The sequence below is a fragment of the Pristis pectinata genome, chromosome 3 (genome assembly GCF_009764475.1).
Source record: "Pristis pectinata isolate sPriPec2 chromosome 3, sPriPec2.1.pri, whole genome shotgun sequence".
Taxonomy (NCBI): Eukaryota; Metazoa; Chordata; class Chondrichthyes; order Rhinopristiformes; family Pristidae; genus Pristis; species Pristis pectinata.
Window position 1 is genome coordinate 827,719 of NC_067407.1, and position 19,687 is coordinate 847,405.

Genomic DNA, 19,687 nt, shown 5'->3' on the forward strand with positions numbered 1-19,687 from the left:
GACAGTGACAGATGCCCTGGGCAACCTTCAAACACTGGAGTCAGTGTCAGGAGACAAGTGGGAGGGAGAGGGGCACAGACTCCAGCCCCCTCCCACACATTGCTGCCAATTACCACCATCATTACAAGGGAACCTGATTTCAGCACAGCTCCCGATGCAACAGCTCAGACTGCTGGTGAGAACGGGCTGGAAGTTTCAACGTTAACCCTTCGACAACAGGGAAAATCCTCAGCCTCCTGTTCAAACACTCCACGGGCTCTCCCCTCCCTGTATCTGTAACCCCTGCACCCCTCCCTGTCTCTGTACCCACTACACCCCTCCCTGTCTCTGTAACCCCCTGCACCCCTCCCTGTCTCTGTACCCTCTGCACCCCTCCCTGTCTCTGTACCCGCTACACCCCTCCCTGTCTCTGTACCCCCTGCACCCCTCCCTGTCTCTGTAACCCCGACACCCCTCCCTGTCTCTGTACCCCCTGCACCCCTCCCTGTCTCTGTACCCCCTGCACCCCTCCCTGTCTCTGTAACCCCGACACCCTTCAGTGACTCTGTACCCCCTGCACCCCTCCCTGTCTCTGTACCCCCAACACCCCTCCCTGTCTCTGTAGCCCCTGCACCCCTCCCTGTCTCTGTACCCCCGACACCCCTCCCTGTCTCTGTACCCCCTGCACCCCTCCCTGTCTCTGTAACCCCTGCACCCCTCCCTGTCTCTGTACCCCCTGCACCCCTCCCTGTCTCTGTACCCCCTGCACCCCTCCCTATCTCTATAACCCCTCCAGCACCTACACCCCTCCCTGTCTCTATAACCCCCACCAACCCCTCCCTGGTCTTGACCCTCCACTGATGGGGACACCTGTCCATCACCCACACCTTCGTCCTTCTGCTTCCCCACCTCTGTCCCATGGTCCACTGTCCTCTCCTATCAGATTCCATCTTCTTCAGCCCTTTATCACATCCACCTATCACCTCCCAGCTTCTCACATCACTCCCTTTTACCCCCCTTCCCCCACCCACCTACCTTCCCCCCTCACCTGGACTCACCTATCACCCACCAGCAGGTGCTCCTCCCCCTCCCCCATTATTCGGGCTTCTGCCCTCTTTCTTTCCAGTCCTGATGAAGGGTCTCGGCCTGAAATGTTGATGGTTCATTTCCCTCCATAGATGCTGCCTGACCCGCTGAGTTCCTCCAGATGGGAGCAGGTTCTCTTCACCTGCTCTGTCCACATCCTTCCTGATCTTATTTTCCCAATCCCAATGTACCTGTGAGCCAAACACAAGGGCAGCACAGTGGCACAGCTGGTGGAGTCGCTGCCTCACGGCTCCAGAGACCCGGGTTCAATCCCGACCTTCGGTGCTGTCTGTGTGGAGTTTGCATGTTCTCCCTGTGACCGTGTGGGTTTCCCCCAGGTGCTCTGGTTTCCTCCCACATCCTGAAGACGTGCGGGTCGGTGGGTTAATTGGCCACTGTAAATTGTCCCCAGTGTGTGGGTGGGTGATTGAATACTTTAGGAGTTGAGGAGGATGAAAATGGGATTAATGTAGGGTTAGAGTAAAATGTGTGGTGCAGACTCGATGGGCTGAAGGGCCTGTTTCCACACTGTATTTCTTTGTGACTCTGTGATCCAAAGGAGGACGACTACAGCTTCTCCAGACTGTCCATAGAACTAAAAGTGAAGCCAAACACAACACCTCATGTTGCACCTGGGTAGTCTACAACCCAATGGTATGAACACTGAACTTTCCAGTTTCAAGTGAGCCACTCCCACTGTCCACCCAAGGTCTCTGTCCCTTTGTTCACCTTTTCCATTCTCCTTCCCACCCCTGCTACCTAGATTCATTCCCTTCCCTCACCTATCACCTGCCAGCCTCTGTCTCAGCCCTCCCTCTCACCCTAATATACAGGCTCTCCCCTCTCCACTCTCAGTCCTGATGCAGGGTCTCGACCCAAAACGCCGACCATCCCTCTGCCTCCACAGATGCTGCCTGACCCATTGAGTTCCTCCAGCAGAATTAAAGTCTCTCATCCCTGGAGTCTTTTCAGTAAATCTCATCTGCATCCTCCCCAAAGCTGTCATGTCTCTCCCACAGTGAAGCACCCAGTAATGGACACAATACAGTTGTCCCAAACCAAGGTTTTATAAAGTTTCATCATAACTTTTGCCCTGAAGATGGTGTCACATGTAGGCAGGGTAGTGAAGAAGGCGTTTGGCACACTGGCCTTCAGTCAGGGCGTTGAGTAGAGAAGTTGTGATGTTATGTTGCAGTTGGACAAGAAACTGGTGAATATTGTGTTCAGATTTGGTCACACTGCCATAGGAAGGATGCCATTAAGCTGGAAGGATCGCAGAGGAGATGTACAAGGATATTGCCAGGACTTGAGGGACTGAGTTATGGAGAGAGGTTGGGCAGGTTGGGACTTTATTCACTGGAGCGTAGGAGACTGAGGGATGATCTTATAGAGGTGCATAAAATCATGAGGGGAATAGACAGGGTGAATGTGCACGGTCTTTTTCCCAAGGTTGGGGAATCAAGAACTAGAGGGCACAGGTTTAAGGTGAGAGGGGAAAGATTTAAAAGGAACATGAGGAGCAACTTCACCACGCAGAGGGTGGTGAGTATATGGAACGAGCTGCCAGAGGAAGTGGATGAGACAGGTATATTGATGCGAATCTTGGTTAACATGGACCAGTTGGGCTGAAAGGGCTGTTCCCGTGCTGTATAACTCTATGACTCTCTGGCCTATGTCCCCCTGTACATGATTACTCACTTTCCTAACCTGACCTGCCACTTTCAATGAACTGCACGTATCCCCAGGTTGCTGTTCTTCTTCCCTTTGAGAACTGTGCCCTCTACTTCACACCGCCTCTACTCGCTCTTCCAACCAAAATGTAACACTTCACACTTCTCAGCTTTCAACTTCACCTGCCACCTCTCTGCCCACTCCACCAGCCTGTCCACAAGTGAGTGCCAAAGGCAAGGTCGAAGCAGTCAGAACCATACTCTGCCAGAAATCTCAAGTGGGTGATCCTTCTCTGCTTCCTCCTGAGATCCCCATCACAGAAGCCAGTCTGCAGCCATTTCCATTCTCCACTTGTGATATCAAGACACAGCTGACAGCACTGGATACAGAGACGCCAGTGGGACCAGATCATTCCCCAGCTGTAGCACTGAAAACCTGACTCCAGCAACATTCTGTCCTCCATCTCCAACAGTTCCACATTGGCATATTTGGGTAGTTGCCTGTACACACAGGTCCAAGTCATTGATGTACAAAAGGAAGGAAATGGTCCTCGTCTGATCTGGAGAAAGTCCAGTGTAAACTTCCCTTCCATCCAAATATGGAGACACAGAAAAGGCAGCAGAACTAACACAAGAACCCAAGAAAATGGGATCAAAAATAGGCCACTCAACCCCTCAAACCTGCCCCACCATTCAACATGACCATGGTGATCTATGCTGCCCACAGCTCCTCTTCTGTGCCAGCTTCCCATCACCCTTAGTTCCTCGATCTTTCCAATACTTATCCATCTCCACTTTCAACATATCCAGTGATCTGGCCTCCTCCAGCCTCAGGGAAAGAGAATTCCAGAGATTCACCCCCCTCTGAGAGAAGACCTTTCTACACACCCCAGTTTTAAATGTGGCCTCTTATTTTGTGACTGTGTCTCCTCATTTGTGACTATCCCCCTCCCACAGTTGAAAACATTGAGTAACAGATGCGCAGTGCAGAAATGGCCCACCATGTCCATTCTGACCGTGATGCCTATCTATGCTATTCCCATTTGAATGCATTTGGCCCCTATCCCGCTACACCTTTCCTATCCATGGACGTGTCCAAATGCCTTTGAAATACTGTAATTGTACCCACCTCGACCACTTCCTCTGGCAACTCACTCCACATTCCCACCGCCCTCTGTGTGGAAAACTTATCCCTCAGATTCCCTTTAAATTTCTCCCCTCTCACCTTAAACCTGTGCTCTCTCATCTTAGATTCTCTCACTGTAGGAAATAGGTTCTATGGCCCTACTTATGCCCCACATCATTTTGTAAACCTCTGTAAGGTCACCCTAGCCTCCACGCTCCAGTGAGAAGTTCATCATCTTCACCGTCAAGGCCCTTAGGATTTTACATGTTTGAGCAAGGTCACCCCCCATTGTTTTGTCAGTTTGCTGTCCTCCACCACTTAGACCATACTCTGCCTCTCTGTTTCTCCCTGGCAGTGGATGGTCACACGTATCCATGTGATACTGCATTTGCATTTACTGAAACACCTCTCCCCTGTTACTTGGCCAACTTTCCATCCATGCTGCTGGATTCCATGGCTGCCAACCTCGATGACACCTCATCAACTCCATATTTACCACTTCATCTGCATTTCCCTCACTGACCCTCACTGTTACTTTAACACATATCAGCAGGCTTTCTCGATCAATCAAGCTTCCCAATGACTGCATTTTGTCACTGATGTTGTTTCTGGAACATACCCCACTGCCAAGACCAAACTGACGAGTCTCAAGTTACTGGTTTTATTGCACCACACTTTTTTTGAACAAGGGTGTGATATTTGCATTCACAGAGTCACAGTGTGGTACAGCACAGAAACAGGCCCTTCGGTCCACCATGTCCACGCCGATCTTACTGCCTGTCTACACTGATCCCATTTGTCTGCATCAGGACCACATCTTTCTATGCCTTTTCTGTTCAAGCGTCTGTCTAAATCCCTCTTAAATGCAGTGAGTGTATCAGATTTCACCACCTCCTCTGGCAGTGAGTTCCAGATATCACCCACTCTCAGTGTAAAATACTTGCCCCTAAAATCCCCTTAAAACTCCTTCCTCTCACCTTAAACCTGTGCCCTCTTGGTTTTGACACCCCTACCATGGGAAAAAGGTTTTCACCATTTACCCCATGTATGCTCCTCACAATTGTATACACCTCTGTCAGGTCACCCCTCAGCATCCCTCACTCCAGGGAAAACAGTCCCAGCCTGTCCAGTATCTCCCCATTACTAAAGTCCTCCAGTCCAGGCAACATCCTGAGGAATCTCCTCTGCACCCTCTCCAGCACAGCCAAATCCTTCCTGTAGTGTGGTAACCAGACTGCATACACTGCTCCAAGTGCAGACTAACCATGGAGATGTCAGGGGTAAGTTTTTTACTCAGAGTGGTGAGTGTGTGGAATGGGCTGCCGGCAACGGTGGTGGAGGCGGATACGATAGGGTCTTTCAAGAGACTGTTGGATAAGTACATGGAGCTGAGAAAAATAGAGGGCTATGGGTAAGCCTAGTAATTTCTAAGGTAGGGACACATTCGGCACAGCTTTGTGGACTGAAGGGCCTGAATTGTGCTGTAGTTTTTCTATGTTTCTAACCAGTGTTCTGTAAACTTGCAACTTAATGTTCCAACTCCAATATATATTTGGCTCCAACCAATGATGACAAGCACACCGTACGCCTTCTTCACCACCTGATCTACCTGTGTCACTACTTTCAGGGGACAATGGACATGAACCCCAAGGTCTCTCAGTTTATCTACATTCCTTAGCACCCTACCATTTACTGCACATGTCCAACCCCTTTTTGACTTTCCAAGATGCATCACCTCATACTTGTCGGGATTAAATTCCATCGGCCAATGCTCCGCCCAAGTTTCCAACTGATCCATATCCTGCTGCGGCTTCAGACTACCTTCCTCAATATCCACACCACCACTAAGTTTCACATCATCTGCAAACTTACTAACCATACTGCCTACATTCATCAATATATCTCACAGCACAAGGTTGCCCAAACCCATCCCTGTGGTACCCCATGGGTCACAGACTTCCAGTCAGAAGAACATCCAATCTCCACTACCCTCCATCTCCTATCACGCAGGCAACATTAGATCCAATTAGCCAGCTCACTTCAGATCCCCTGTGCCCTAACCTTCTGGAGCGGGTCCTCAGGAACCACCTTTGAATGTCTGGGAGATAACAGCCACGGCCTCTGCAATTCCCACTGTTGCTTCCCACAAAAACCTAGGATACATCCGGCTTGGAGCTGGGGATTCATGGACCACCAGCCTTTCTACTCCTCCCTTTTAAAATCATTTTTAATCCATCCGGAATCTCAGTGAAGAGGTATACTCTCAAGAGATACAGCACAGAAACAGACCCTTCGGCCCACCCAGTCCGTGCCGACCATCACCCACCCATTTACACCAACCCTACACTGATCCCATTTCATTCTCCCCACATTCCCATCAACTCCCCCCAGATTCTACCCCTCACCCACACACTGGGGGCAATTTACAGCGGCCAATTAACCCACTGACCCACACATCTCTGGGATGTGGGAGGAAACCGGAGCACCCAGGGGAAACCCACGCGGTCACAGGGAGAGCGTGCAAACTCCACACAGACAGCGCCAGAGGTCGGGATCGAACCTGTGTCTCTGGGGCTGTGAGGCAGCTGCTCGACCCGCTGCCTTATTAAATGGCGAATACTTCTAGATTTAAGTAGAGTTACTGTATCCTGGTGAATGGACAGAGTCACAGAGTCAAAAATGAGTTTGCCTGCGATCCGTGCACAGGACCTTGCCGATCCCCTCTGCACCATCCAATTTCAGTGTATGTGCTGCCGAGTCTTCCTGCGCTGAGACTCCTGCAGCATCTCCTTCCCGGTGAAGATGAAGGTAAATTGCTCCTGCAGCCTGCTCTGCCCTGTAAGTAGACTACCCCAGCTCCCACTTACAGCCCATTATGCTGAAAGAATAGATTTGGATTCCAGTTTACATTTGCCACCAGTCTTCCCTCATTGAGTCACAGAGTCATACACACAGAAATAGGCCCTTCGGCCCATCATATCCATGCTGACCATCAAGGACTGGTCTATACTAAAACTATTCCCATGGTGACACCAAGGACTGCAGATGCTCCAATCAGGAATGACAAACAATCTGCTGGAGGAACTCAGCAGGTCACGCAGCACCTGTGGAGGGAGAGGGACAGTCAACATTGCGGGTCGAGACCCTGCATCTGGACTGAATGATAGAGGGAGGTGGCCTGTATAAAGAGGCGAGGGAAGGGGTGGGGCAGGTGAGGAGGGGTGATCGGCACATGGAGGAGGGGAGGGTGCAGATGGTGACAGAGGCTGGGAGGGGACAGAGGGCCGCAGACGGTGAAGTCTGACGGGAGAGGAAGGTGAAGCATGGAACCAAGTGAAGCAGGTGGGAACAGGGGGGAGGGGTCCCTGTGGGAGGGGTGTGTGGGTGATGGACAGGTGGAGTGGGGCTGGGGGTGGGGGTGGGGGGGGGAAAGGACCAGTGATGGGGGCTGGGGTGGGTGCAGGAGGATCTGGGTGGATCAGGAGGGGAGCGAGGGTGAGCAGGTTACCTGAAGTTGGAGAATTCAGTGTTCATTGGGTGGGGTTGCGGACTCCCCAGGCAGAATATGTGGAGCCACAAACAATCTGCTGGAGGAACTCAGCCAGTCGAGCAGCGTCTGTGGGGGGAGAGGAACTATCGGCATTTCGGGTGCATCAGGACTGATTGTCGCTCCAGACTGCAGCATCCGCAGACTCTTGTGTGTCTGGAATACGAGGTGCAGTTTCTCTTGGTGTCTCTGGGCCACTCTCATTTCCTCCACATTCTCTCTGAACGTTCTGTGATCAGCCTGCATCTCACTTCTGTGAAAAAACTGGCATCTGTTCTGTGCTCTTCTGCTCTGCTCTGTTTCACTCTCCAGCCTTTTGCTCATCCAGGGAGCTTTGGCTTCATTTCCCTCACTGTCCCTCCCCCATGGCAACGCACGGGGAGGGAAGTGTCTCCACATTAAAAGCCAAATGACATTTTTTTCCTGCCAGACTTTGCTTCCTATTTACCAGGGCCAGATCCGGACTCACCCCATCAGAGTGGCCCCGACCCAGCTGCTTCTACCCTTAGAGGGGACTATCTCCTCTTCCAAACTGGAGATCACTTGGGCAGCACTTGGGTTCACTACTGAGGCAGTGAGCCTCGACGTCAGAACACCGGGGGGTGTCTGTAAGGGGCTTTAAAGGACCCTCTTGTTACCCAGATAGTTCCCCTGTTGGGAACTCTGTGACCACAAGGTTGCCTGCATTAAAGAACAAAAAGTGTGATTTGTTGGGCCAATGGGAGACTCTTTCCAAGGGCCAGCAACAGCCCGACAGAGCGAAAGGCCAGCAGCGGCCCAACGGAGCGAAGGACCAGCAGCAGCCCAACGGAGCGAAGGACCTCCTTGTGCCAAATGACTTTCTGATTGCACAAAGTGCAGACAGACTCCTCACCTCCGTCAATGTTCTCCCACTCTGATCGATTTACAGGCACATTATGTCTTCACTGTTGTTACCATGGCGACGGTCCAGGTTGTAATAAACCAATAAACAGAACGATAATCCATTTATTTCACACCTTCAGTATCACACCGTGTGGTCCCAGAGTCCCGAGCACTGTGGGGTGTGGAAGGTCGGGTCCAAGGGTGGGATCCCAGGGTCCCGGGCGCTGTGGGGTGTGGAAGTTGGGGTCCCAAGGTGGGATCACAGGGTCCTGGGGCGCTGTGGGGTGTGGAAGTTGGGGTCCCAAGGTGGGATCACAGGGTCCCGGGGCGCTGTGGGTGTGGAAGGAGGGAGTCAGATCATCAAGGAGAAGGTGCCGGACAGGGACCGAGCCTAGGACGTCTGGTTAACGGTTCTCCACCAGTGTATCCCCACCCTGACACCCCCACCCTAACACCCCCATCAACACTCCCCACCCTGACACTCCCACCCTGACACCCCCACTGACCCCCTCACTGACACCCCCCAACACCCCCATCAACACCCCCCCAACCTGACACCCCCACCCTGACACCCACAATGACACCCCACCCTGACACCCCCCACCAATAAGCCCCCACCCTGACACCCCCACCCTGACACTCTCACCCTGACACCCCCACCCTGACATCCCCACCCTGACATCCCACTCCTCACCCTCACCCCCACCCCAACACCTCACCCCTCACCTTCGTCCCTCTCCTGTCACCACCTCCCTCATCCCTCACACCTCACTACCTTCGGCCTTCATCCCCACCCCTCCCCCACCCCTCACCTCACCCCTTACACCTTCCCTCATCTCATCCCTCACCCCTCATTCCCACCCTCACTCCTCAGTCTCATCCCAGATCCCTCACCTCTTACCCCTCACCCCACCCCATCACCCCTTTAGAATCCCCACAGGAAGAACGGACGGACACACCAAGCCACTGGAGTATTTCAGATAATCTGCTTCCAGTGAAAGCTGTCTTGTCTACACAAGCTGGCAGCAATGAAACGTGGCACCGTACACCATTCAGTGCGGAGGGAATGACTAAATAACCAATCAGTGAGGAGGGCACAGTTAGGTGGCCCCTCATCATCATGGCTAATCCACTACCTCAGCTCCACTTTCCTGTCCTGTCCCATTTCCACTGATCCACAAACCTAATGACCACTGTTCTGATTGAACTCAATGGCTGAACCTCCACCACCCTCCAGGGCAGAGAATTCCAGAGATTCACCACATTCTGGTCACCTCATTATAGGAAGGATGTGGAGGCGTCGGAAAGGGTGCAGAGGAGATTTACTAGGACGCTGCCTGGATTGGAGAGTATGGATTATGAGGAGAGACTAAGGGAGCTAGGGCTTTACTCATTGGAGAGAAGGAGGATGAGGGGAGACATGATAGAGGTGTACAAAATATTGAGAGGAATAGATAGAGTGGACAGCCAGCGCCTCTTTCCCAAGGCACCAATGCTCAATACAAGAGGACATGGCTTTAAGGTAATGGGTGGGAAGTTCAAGGGAGACGTCAGAGGGAGGTTTTTCACCCAGAGAGTGGCTGGTGCATGGAATGCGCTGCCTGGGGTGGTGGTGGAGGCTGATACGTTGGTCAAGTTCAAGAGATTGTTAGATAAGCATATGGAGGAATTTAAGATAGAGGGATATGTAGGAGGAAGGGGTTAGATAGTCTTAGGTGTGGTTTAAAGGGCGGCACAACATGGTGGGCAGAAGGGCCTGAATTGTGCTGTATTGTTCTATGGTTCTATGGTCTGCTGGAACAAATTTCTTCTCACCTCAGTCCTGAATGGGCAACCACTTACTTTGAGACAGTGACTCCTGGTTCTACACACCCCATCCGTGGGAAATATCATCCCAAAATCAACATCCCAACATCAATATCCAAACATCAACATCAACCAACACTTCAATGAGGTCACTCTCATTCTCCCAAACTCAGGAGAAGACAGGCCCAGTCTATCTAATCTCTTCAGACATGACAAGTTCACTACCCCAGGAGTCAACCTTCATCCCCATCAGCCAGAGGAAGTGGCTGACGCAGGGAGAGAAGCACATTGAAAAGGCAGGTCCATGGATAGGAAAGGTTCAGAGTGATACGGGCCAAATGCAGGCAAATGGGACCAGCTCAGGTCAGCAACTTGGTCAGCATAGACGAGTTGGGCCAAAGGGCCTGTTTCCATATAACTCTATGACTCTATATTCTATCTCTCTGATAATTGGAGCATAATGTGGAAAAAAACCCATCAAATTGCTCATTTTGGCAGTAAAATAAAATTCATAGATGATTTATATGTTGGGAAACTGCACAGGCCTGCAATACAGAGGGATCTGGGTCCTAGTTTGGTGCGTGAGGGAGCTTTAGTGAGTGGCATCTATGGGGGTGTCACAACATAGATTGTTTTACAGAACACAGAAGATAGGACTGGGTCATCAGGACCACGTGTCTGCGCCGACCATTGATGCCAGTTTAACCTGTACATCTGCCTCCACTTGGTCTAAATCCTCCATTCCCTGCCTGTTCGTGTATCTGTCTGACTGCCTCTAAAATGTCATCATCAAATCTGCCTCCACCACCTCCCCTGGCAGCACGTTCCAGGCACCCACCACACTATGTGTAAAAAACCTGCCCCGTGCACCTCCTATAAACGTTCCCCTCTCACTTTAAACCTCTGGCCTCTAGTATTTGACATTTCCATCCTGGCAAAAAGACTATCTGTGCCTCTCATAATTTGATGAACCTCTATCAGGTCTCCCCTCAGCCTCCACCGCTCCAGAGAAAACAACCCAAGTTTGTCCAACCTCCTTATAACTCATACCCTCTAATCAAGGCAGCATCCTGGTGAACCTCCTCTGCACCGTCTCCAAAGCCTCCACACCCTTCTTGTAACGGGGCGACCAGAACTGCACACAGTACTCCAGATGTAGCCTGACTAAAGTTTTATACAGCTGCAATATGATTTCCTGACTTTTACACTCAACACCCCAACCGATGAAGACAAGCGTGCCGTACGCCTTCCTTACCCCCCGTCTGCATGTTTCCACTTTCAGGGAGCTGTGGATTTGCACCCCAAGATCCCCCTATACATCGATGCAGTATGACATCATAAATCACACAGCAGGGAAACAGGCCCTTTGGCCCATCAAGTCCATGCCGACCATCACCCACCCCTTTACACCAAACCTACTCTGATCCCATATTATTCTCCCCCCACCAACTCCCCCCAGATTCTACCCTTCACCCATACACTGGGGACAATTTACAGTGGACGATTAACCCAGCGACCCGCACGTCTTTGGGATGTGGGAGGAAACCGGAGCACCCCGGGGAAACCCATGCGGTCACAGGGAGAACGTGCAAACTCCACACAGACAGTGTCGGAGGTCGGGCTGAGGGTGAGGTGTGGTGGGATGGCTGGGTGAGTGAGCTGCATCCCCTGCACCATGTGGCAGTGCAGGGATACCTGCAGCTCCCAGGCAGCCACGTGCACAGGAGGTGACTTTAGCTGCAGCACGTTGAGCTGCGTGTTTGAGAGCTGTAGTGGTGCCCGGAGGGAGGATGTCTGGGTGAGACGGAGAACCTCAGATTAAGGTGGTGAAGCCCCCAGCCTCAGGACGATGAGCAGAGAGGACATGGCTGACCACAGACGGACCAGGGAGCAGGAGTGCTCTGGACCACCTCACTCCCACACTTATGCCCATCTTGTCAGCTGGTGGCTCCTTGGGAGCGTGCAGTCAGACCCAGGCACCACCTGAGTCAGCTGCACAGGAGTGGAGGAGAGGGGAAGACGTGGCTTTTGGTGGGTCTTCCTTCAGGGCATGTGTCTCCGCTCTGCCACAGCCCTCACTCACATCTCCTCCTTTACCCACACGTCTGCTCTCTCCCCCTCCCCCCAGACAGAGAGGGTTCCCCTGGTCCTCACCTTTCACCCCTCCACATCCAGCACATCATCCTTCGTTATTTCTGCCCTCGAGCAAGATCCCACCGCCAGCCACATCTCCCCTGCCGTCTGCTTTCCTCAGGAACCACTCTCTCTGTGAGCCCTCCCTCTCTCCTCTTTATTCTGGCCACCTGGATGCCTGGAAAGCGTTGTCTGATAGGGTGGTGGAGGCAAACTCATTGGGGGCTTTTAAGAGGGGCTTGGATGGGCACATGAATGAGAGGAAAATGGAGGGATATGGACACTCTGTAGGTAGGAGGGAATAGCTATGTTGGCACAACATTGTGGGCTGAAGGGCCTGTTCTGTGCTGTACTGTTCCATGTTCTATGTTCTTTATCCTCTCTGCGCTCTCAGTCCTGATGCATTGAAGTGTTGACCATCCCTCTGCCTCCACAGATGCTGCTCGACCAGCTGAGTTCCTGCAGCAGTTTGGTTAGAGCAGATGAATGTTGTTGGGAGGGCTTTAGATTTCTGAGACTTTGGGATTGTTCTGAGGCAGGTTGGAAGAGTATGAATCAGATAGGCTGAGCCAAACTGTGCCTGGACCAATATCCTTGCAGGGAGTGTGCTGGAGTTTACTGGGGGGGGGGGGGGGGGTTTAAACCAGCTGGGCAGGGAGATAGTAACCTCAAAGGAAATTCAGGAAGGAGAGAGTCAAAGCGGGAAGTCAATGAGCAGGCATGGTAGTGTAGCGGTTAGCATAACACTATTACAGCGCCAGCTACCCAGGTTCAGTTCCTGCCACTGTCTGTAAGGAGATTGTATGTTCTCCCCGTGCCTGCGTGGGTTTCCTCCGGGTGCTCCGGTTTCCTCCCACATTCCAAAGACGTACAGGTTAGGAAGTTGTGGGCATGCTATGTTGGCGCCGGAAGCGTGGCGACACTTGCAGGCTGCCCCCCAAATCACTATGCAAAAGATGCATTTCACTGCGTGTTTCGATGTACGTGTGACTAATAAAGATATCTTATCATACCTAGGAAGTGAAATGCATAGCAAAGTAAACTTCAAGAGGTTGAGAGTACAGGATGTTAAAACAGCAAAGGTAGTGGTGCCGTACCTGAGTGCACACGGCAACCACAGCAAGGTCAACCCACGGATATGTCAGGATGCATGTGTTCAACGTCATTCCCTTCTCACTCGTGGCTGCAGAGTAACCGAGCCTGGGAAGTAAATATTCCAGGGATCTGACATTTGGGAAGGAGAGGTGACAAGGAAGAAGGTGCTTGTGGGTCGGTGAGGACTTGGGAACTGAAGAGCCTGTTTCGATGCTGTAAATCTGTGACTCGATCAGAGGACGATGTTCCACCGTGGGTAAGATAGAGAAATGTCTTCGGCCTGACAGATCATAACGTAGAACTGGAATCAATTTGGGTCAAACTGTGAAATAACAAAGGGAAGAAAATATTAGGGAGCTATTTATAGACCAGCTAATGGTAACGGGACGTGGCATAAGTGAGTAAATTAGAGATGTGTGGCAGGGTAACTCAGTGATCATGGGAGACAAAAAACATGCACAGCACAAAGCTCTGACAATCCACTATCCGATTGTTCCAGGATCCCCACGGTTCAGCATCCCACTCACCTGGTGCTCCCCTTAGACCCAGCAGACCCTGGTTCCCACTCTCCCTTTAACGCAGTGGGTTCACCGGAATATTTGGTCTGTAATGTATTAGAAAAAAGTAAATTAAAAGTTTGTTGGAATATTACTTGGAATAATATCCAATAATTGGGAAAATCCGCAGTCTGCAACCAGCGAAGTCCTGAACATGCCAGATTTACAGTAATTCGGTGGGAGATGAATTCGTCAGGTTGCCTGGAATGGAGGGCTGTAGTTATTGGATTGGAGAGACTGGGGTTTCCTCACTGGAACGTAGGAGGTTGAGGGGTTTAGACGATAGATCATGTAGATAGAGCCTTTACTCCAGGACAGGGCAGTCTAGAACTAGAGGGCACAGGTTGAAGGTGAGAAGGGAGAAATTTAAAGTTGATCTGAGGAGTAAGTTTTTCACCCAAAGGGTGGTGAATATCTGGAACGAGCTGCCAGACGAGATGGGTACAATTACAACATTTATAAAGGCGGTTGGACAGATACTCGGATAGGAATGGTGCAGAGGGATACGGGTCTAAGGCAGGCAGATAGGATTAATGTAGAGAGGCATCACTGTCAGCATGGATGAGTTGGGCTGAAGGGCCTGTTCTGTGTCGTTCAGTTCTCTGATTCTCTGGAACGTGTTTCAGTCACTTCTGATCGATATGTTGAGGAATCCTTGTGGGAGGGGACCATGGGAAGAGACTATTTTGTATCTCACTTTGTGCAATGATGAAGGGTTAACTTGTTTCCAAGGGGCCCTGATGGGAGTGCGGTCGCAATAGGCTGTGTGAATTGTAGTCCAATGCAGAACGAGGGCCTCAGATCTAAAGCGAGGGTTCTGTGGGGCTGGCTGAGGACAGATGTTGTGGGTTAACGGGAGAGTGCGTTGAAAAGTATGGCAATGGACCGGCAATGTTAGCATTTAAAGATATAGTGCTCAAGTTGCAAAAAATATACATTCCTCTCAGGCACCAAAACCCAACAGGAAAAGTGATTCATACGTGGCTGACAGGAGAAATTAAAAATAGTGTTAAATTCTAGGAAGAGGCTGATCAGGATGCCAGAAATAGCAGTAGGCCTGAGGACTGAGAGTATTTTAGAGCTCAGCAAAGGAAGAGCAACAACATGCTGGGACTAGAGGCAGTCCAGGAGAAATTCGCTCAGCTCATTCCTGGGATCAGAGGGTTGTCCAAACAGGAACAACTAAAGGCATTGGATCTGTATTCTCCTCAAGTCATAGAGTAACACAGAATGAAAACAGGACCCTCAGCACAACTACTGCACACCGAGCAAGGTGTCCACCAGGCTAGTTCATTTGTCCACCTTTGGCCCATATCCCACAGCCCCTCCTATCCATGTACCCGTCCAAATATCTTTTGAATATTGTTGTCCTCTGGACTTTAGAAGAATAAGACGTAAATGAAAGCTGAGGGGACAGGACAGGGGAGATGTGGAGATGTTTCTACCAGTGGGAGCTGTGGGAGAGTCTCAAACGAGGGAACACACTTACAGGATTAGGGGGTGGATGCTGGGGTACCTGGGTGGGTGGTGGGGCCCCAGGGGGTGGGTGATGGGGCCCCAGGGGTGGGTGATGGGGACCCACGGGGGGTGGTAGGGCCCCGGGTGGGTGGTGCGGACCCGGGGTTGGTGGTGGAGAAGTATCCCCTCCCTGGGCAGCAAGACCAGACAGTACACATGGTTATAGACAGGGGTTTGTAGATGGAGGGTTATAGATGGGGGTTATAGACTGGGGGTTATAGATGGGGGTTTATAGATGGGGGTTATAGATGGGGGTTATTGACGGGGCTATAGATAGGGGGTTATTGATAGGGGGGTTATTAACGGGGGTTGTGGACAGGTCATGTGATGGGGAGGGACATGGCAGATGGGACGTAATGAGATAAGACAGATTTCTTCATTAGTCACATGTACATCGAAACACACAGTGAAACGCATCTTTTGCGTAGAGTGTTCTGGGGGCAGCCCCCAAGTGTCGCCACACTTCCAGCACCAACATACAATGCCCACAACTTCCTCACCCGTACGTCTTTGGAAATGTGGGAGGAAACCGGAGCACCCGGAGGAAACCCACGTAGACACAGGGAGAACGTACAAACTCCTTACAGACAGCGTCCGGAATTAAACCTGGGTCGCTGCTGCTGTAACAGTGTTACACTAACCACTGCACTACCATGCCTGCCAACGTGGAGTCTGATCCCCTTGGGTAGAAAAGGTTTGCCTTCCTTCCAGACCTCCCATTAACCTCCCGTGATCAATGGAAAGGGATCATAGATCATAGAACAGTGCAGCACAATACAGGCCCTTCAGCCCTCAATGTTGTGCTGACCTTTAAACCTCGCCTAAGACTATCTAACCCCTTCCTCCTACATATCCCTCTATTTTAAATTCCTCCATATGCTTATCGAGCAACCTCTTGAATTTGACCAATGTACCTGCCTCCACCACCACCCCAGGCAGCGCATTCCATGCACCAGCCACTCTCTGGGTAAAAAACCTTCCTCTGACATCTCCCTTGAACTTCCCACCTAGTACTTTAAAGCCATGCCCTCTTGTATTGAGCATTGGTGCCCTGGGAAAGAGGCGCTGGCTGTCCACTCTATCTATTCCTCTTAATATTTTATATACCTCTATCATGTCTGTCTCCTTCTCTCCAAAGAGTAAAGCCCTAGCTCCCTTAGTCTCTCCTCATAATGCATATTCTCTAAACCAGGCAGCATCCTGGTAAATCTCCTCTGCACCCTTTCCAACACCTCCACATCCTTCCTATAATGAGGCGACCAGAACTGGACACAGTACTCTAAGTGTGGTCTAACCAGAGTTTTGTAGAGCTGCATCATTACCTCACGGCTCTTAAACTCGATCCCACAACTTAAGAATGTTAACATCCCATAAGCTTTCTTAACTACCCTATCCACCTGTGAGGCAACTTTCAGGGATCTGTGGATATGAACCCCCAGATCCCTCTGCTCCTCCACACTACCCAGAATCCTTCCATTAACTTTGTACTCTGCCTTGGAGTTTATCCTTCCAAAGTGTACCACCTCAGACCTCTCCGGATTGAACTCCATCTGCCACTTCTCAGCCCAGCTCTGCATCCTATCAATGTTCCTCTGCAATCTTCAACAGTCCTCCACACTATCCACAACACCACCAATATTTGTGTCGTCTGCAAACTTGCTAACCCAGCCTTCCACCCCCTCATCCAAGTCACTAATAAGAATCATGAAAAGCAGAGGTCCCAGAACTAATCCCTGTGGGACACCACTAGTCACAGCCCTCCAATCCGAATGCACTCCCTCCACCACAACCCTCTGCTTTCCACAGGTAAGCCAATTCTGAATCCACACAGCCAAGCTTCCCTGGATCCCCAGGACCCCTCAGCACCAGCTCCTGTCAACTTTGCTCTGTTTGAGAACACTCTGTCTTTTGTCCTTCTGCCTCAGGGAATGCCCCACACTGTTCCACACTGTGTCCCTCGGTCAGGTCCCAGCACCCAACCCAGTGACTGCCCAGTTCATGTTGCCCACACTGCTCTGCACTCCCATTCCATACCAGGACCCCCCAGAGGAGACTGCAGCACAGAACTGCTTCGCTGGCTATTCGACCTCAAAATATTCCTACTGATTTGTCAAACATCATCTCTCTTCACAGATCCATCCTGACCGCTGATCCTATTATTTCCAAGTGCACTGTTACTCGTTCCTCCATAATTGATGCAACACTTACCCAATGCTGATGTCAGACCAACTGGACCAACCTTCCAGCTCCCTTTCTCTCTCCAACCATAAGTAGTGGGGTAACAATCGTTCGATTCTGATCGGTGGGAACAGTGCTGGAATCTGTGCAGTTTAGAAGGATGACATCCTGTGGATCCACAGTCCCTGCATCCACCTCCTTCAAAACACTGGGATACAGGTCACAGGGTCACAGAGTCCTGCAGTGCAGGGACAGCCCCTTCGGCCCACCATGTCCATACTGACCCTCCAGTACCCATCTACACCAATCTCACTCCCCAGCACGTGGTCCGTACCTTCCCTGCCTTGGTGATTCAAGTGCTCGTCCAGGCGCTTGTTCAATGTTGTGAGAGTCTCTGCCTCCCCCACCCCTCAGGCAGTGGGTTCCAGATTCCAACCTCCCTCTGGGCGAAAATGTTCTTCCTCAGATCCCCTCTAAATCTTTCATCCTTCACCCTGAACCTGTGGCCTAAGGTTTTAGACACCTCTGCTATGGGGACAAGTTTCTAAGTATGCACTCTATCTATACCCCTCACAGTTCTCTGTACCTCTGTCATTTTCATGACCCTCTATCTGTCAGATCCTGGTACAAACTGACTTTCAACCCCATTAATTTCTCCATTGCCAGTTACTGGCTGATGCCAGCTTCTTTCAGCTCCTCCTTCACTATTTCTGACAAGTTTCCTGTGTCTCCTTCCCTGACGACAGACACAAAATATTTGTTGCTTTTCCTTACCCTTCATTATATTTTCTCCAGCCCCATTCTGTAAGGATGAGGAGCTGGTTGAGTCAGTCAAACCCAATGAGTTACATCAGCCCAGACGGACCGTCTGAGGAACATTCACTACAAGCAGCAGTTACGTTGGGGATTGTGAGTAAGTACTTCAAGTGAGCTGTAATGGTGACAATATTACTTGTAGACATACATCAATAATTTGGTTCAGAGATCCTAATTGTACATCATTGTAAATTGCAAAGTTAATCATCTATAAAATAAAATAAAATGGAAATCAATAAAAACTAGGAGTCTGAAACAAAACCAGAAAATGCTGGAAACACTCAGCAGGTCAGGCAGCAGCTGTGGAGAGAGAAACTGTAAACTTTTCGGGTCCAGTTCCCTTCAACAGAACTGAGAAAGGAGAAACAAGCAAGTGTATGGGGACGGGACGGGTGGAACAATGAGAGTCCCTGATAGGGTGAAGTGTTGTGGCAGTACTGGGGAGATGAGAGAGACTCTGGTCCCACAGGTTTTAGAGGCTGGCTCCTCAGGACTCTTAATGTCTACGAGAAGCCGTCCTGTACAAATTGTTGGTTAGGCTGTACGTGGGGTATTTTGTGCAGATCTGGTCACCATGCTACAGGCAGGATGGCATTCAGTTAGAGATGGTGCAGAAAAGATGCACAGGAATGTTGCCGGGACTGGAGGTTTGAGTTACAAGGACAGACTGGGTAGCCTGGGACTGGTGAGGTGTTGGAATCCATTATTAAGGATGAGGTTTCGCAGTACTTGGAAGCACATGATAAAATAGGACAAAGTCAGCATGGTTTCCTTAAGGCGAGATCTTGCCTGACAAATCTGTTGGAATTCTTTGAGGAAGTAACAAGCAGGATAGACAAAGGAGAGTTAACACAGAACATTGCAGCACAGTACAGGCCCTTCGACCCACAATGTTGTGCTGACATTTTATCCTGCTCTAAGATCTATCTAACCCTTCCCTCCCACATAGCCCCCTATTTTTCTGTCATTCATGTGTCTATCTAAGAGTCTCTTAAATGTCCCTAATGTATCTGCCCCCACAACCTCTGATGGCAGTGTGTTCCATGCACCCACCACTCTCTGTGTAAAAAAATAACTTATCCCTGTCATCACCCTTATATCTTCCTCCAATCACCTTAAAATTATGTCCCCTCACATTAGCCATTGTCATCCTGGGAAAAAGTCTCTGACTGTCCACTCAATCTATGCCTCTTATCATCTTGTACACCTCTATCAAGTCACCTCTCATCCTCCTTCTCTCCAAAGAGAAAAGCACCAGCTCGCTCAACCTATCCTCTTCAGACATGCTCTCCAATCCAGGCAACATCCTGGT

The 19,687-nt window shown here is 50.7% G+C and overlaps 1 long non-coding RNA gene across 1 annotated transcript; it reads right to left on the reverse strand.

Annotated features, from left to right (window-relative positions):
* Positions 1–9,228: 9,228 nt before the first annotated feature.
* On the reverse strand, positions 9,229–18,471 carry LOC127568329 (uncharacterized). The gene is made up of 4 exons (XR_007955995.1): positions 18,334–18,471; positions 17,590–17,767; positions 13,834–13,910; positions 9,229–13,628 (listed from the first exon to the last, which is right to left on the reverse strand). It is a non-coding gene; the product is annotated as an uncharacterized LOC127568329 (long non-coding RNA).
* Between the last annotated feature and the right edge of the window lie 1,216 nt (positions 18,472–19,687).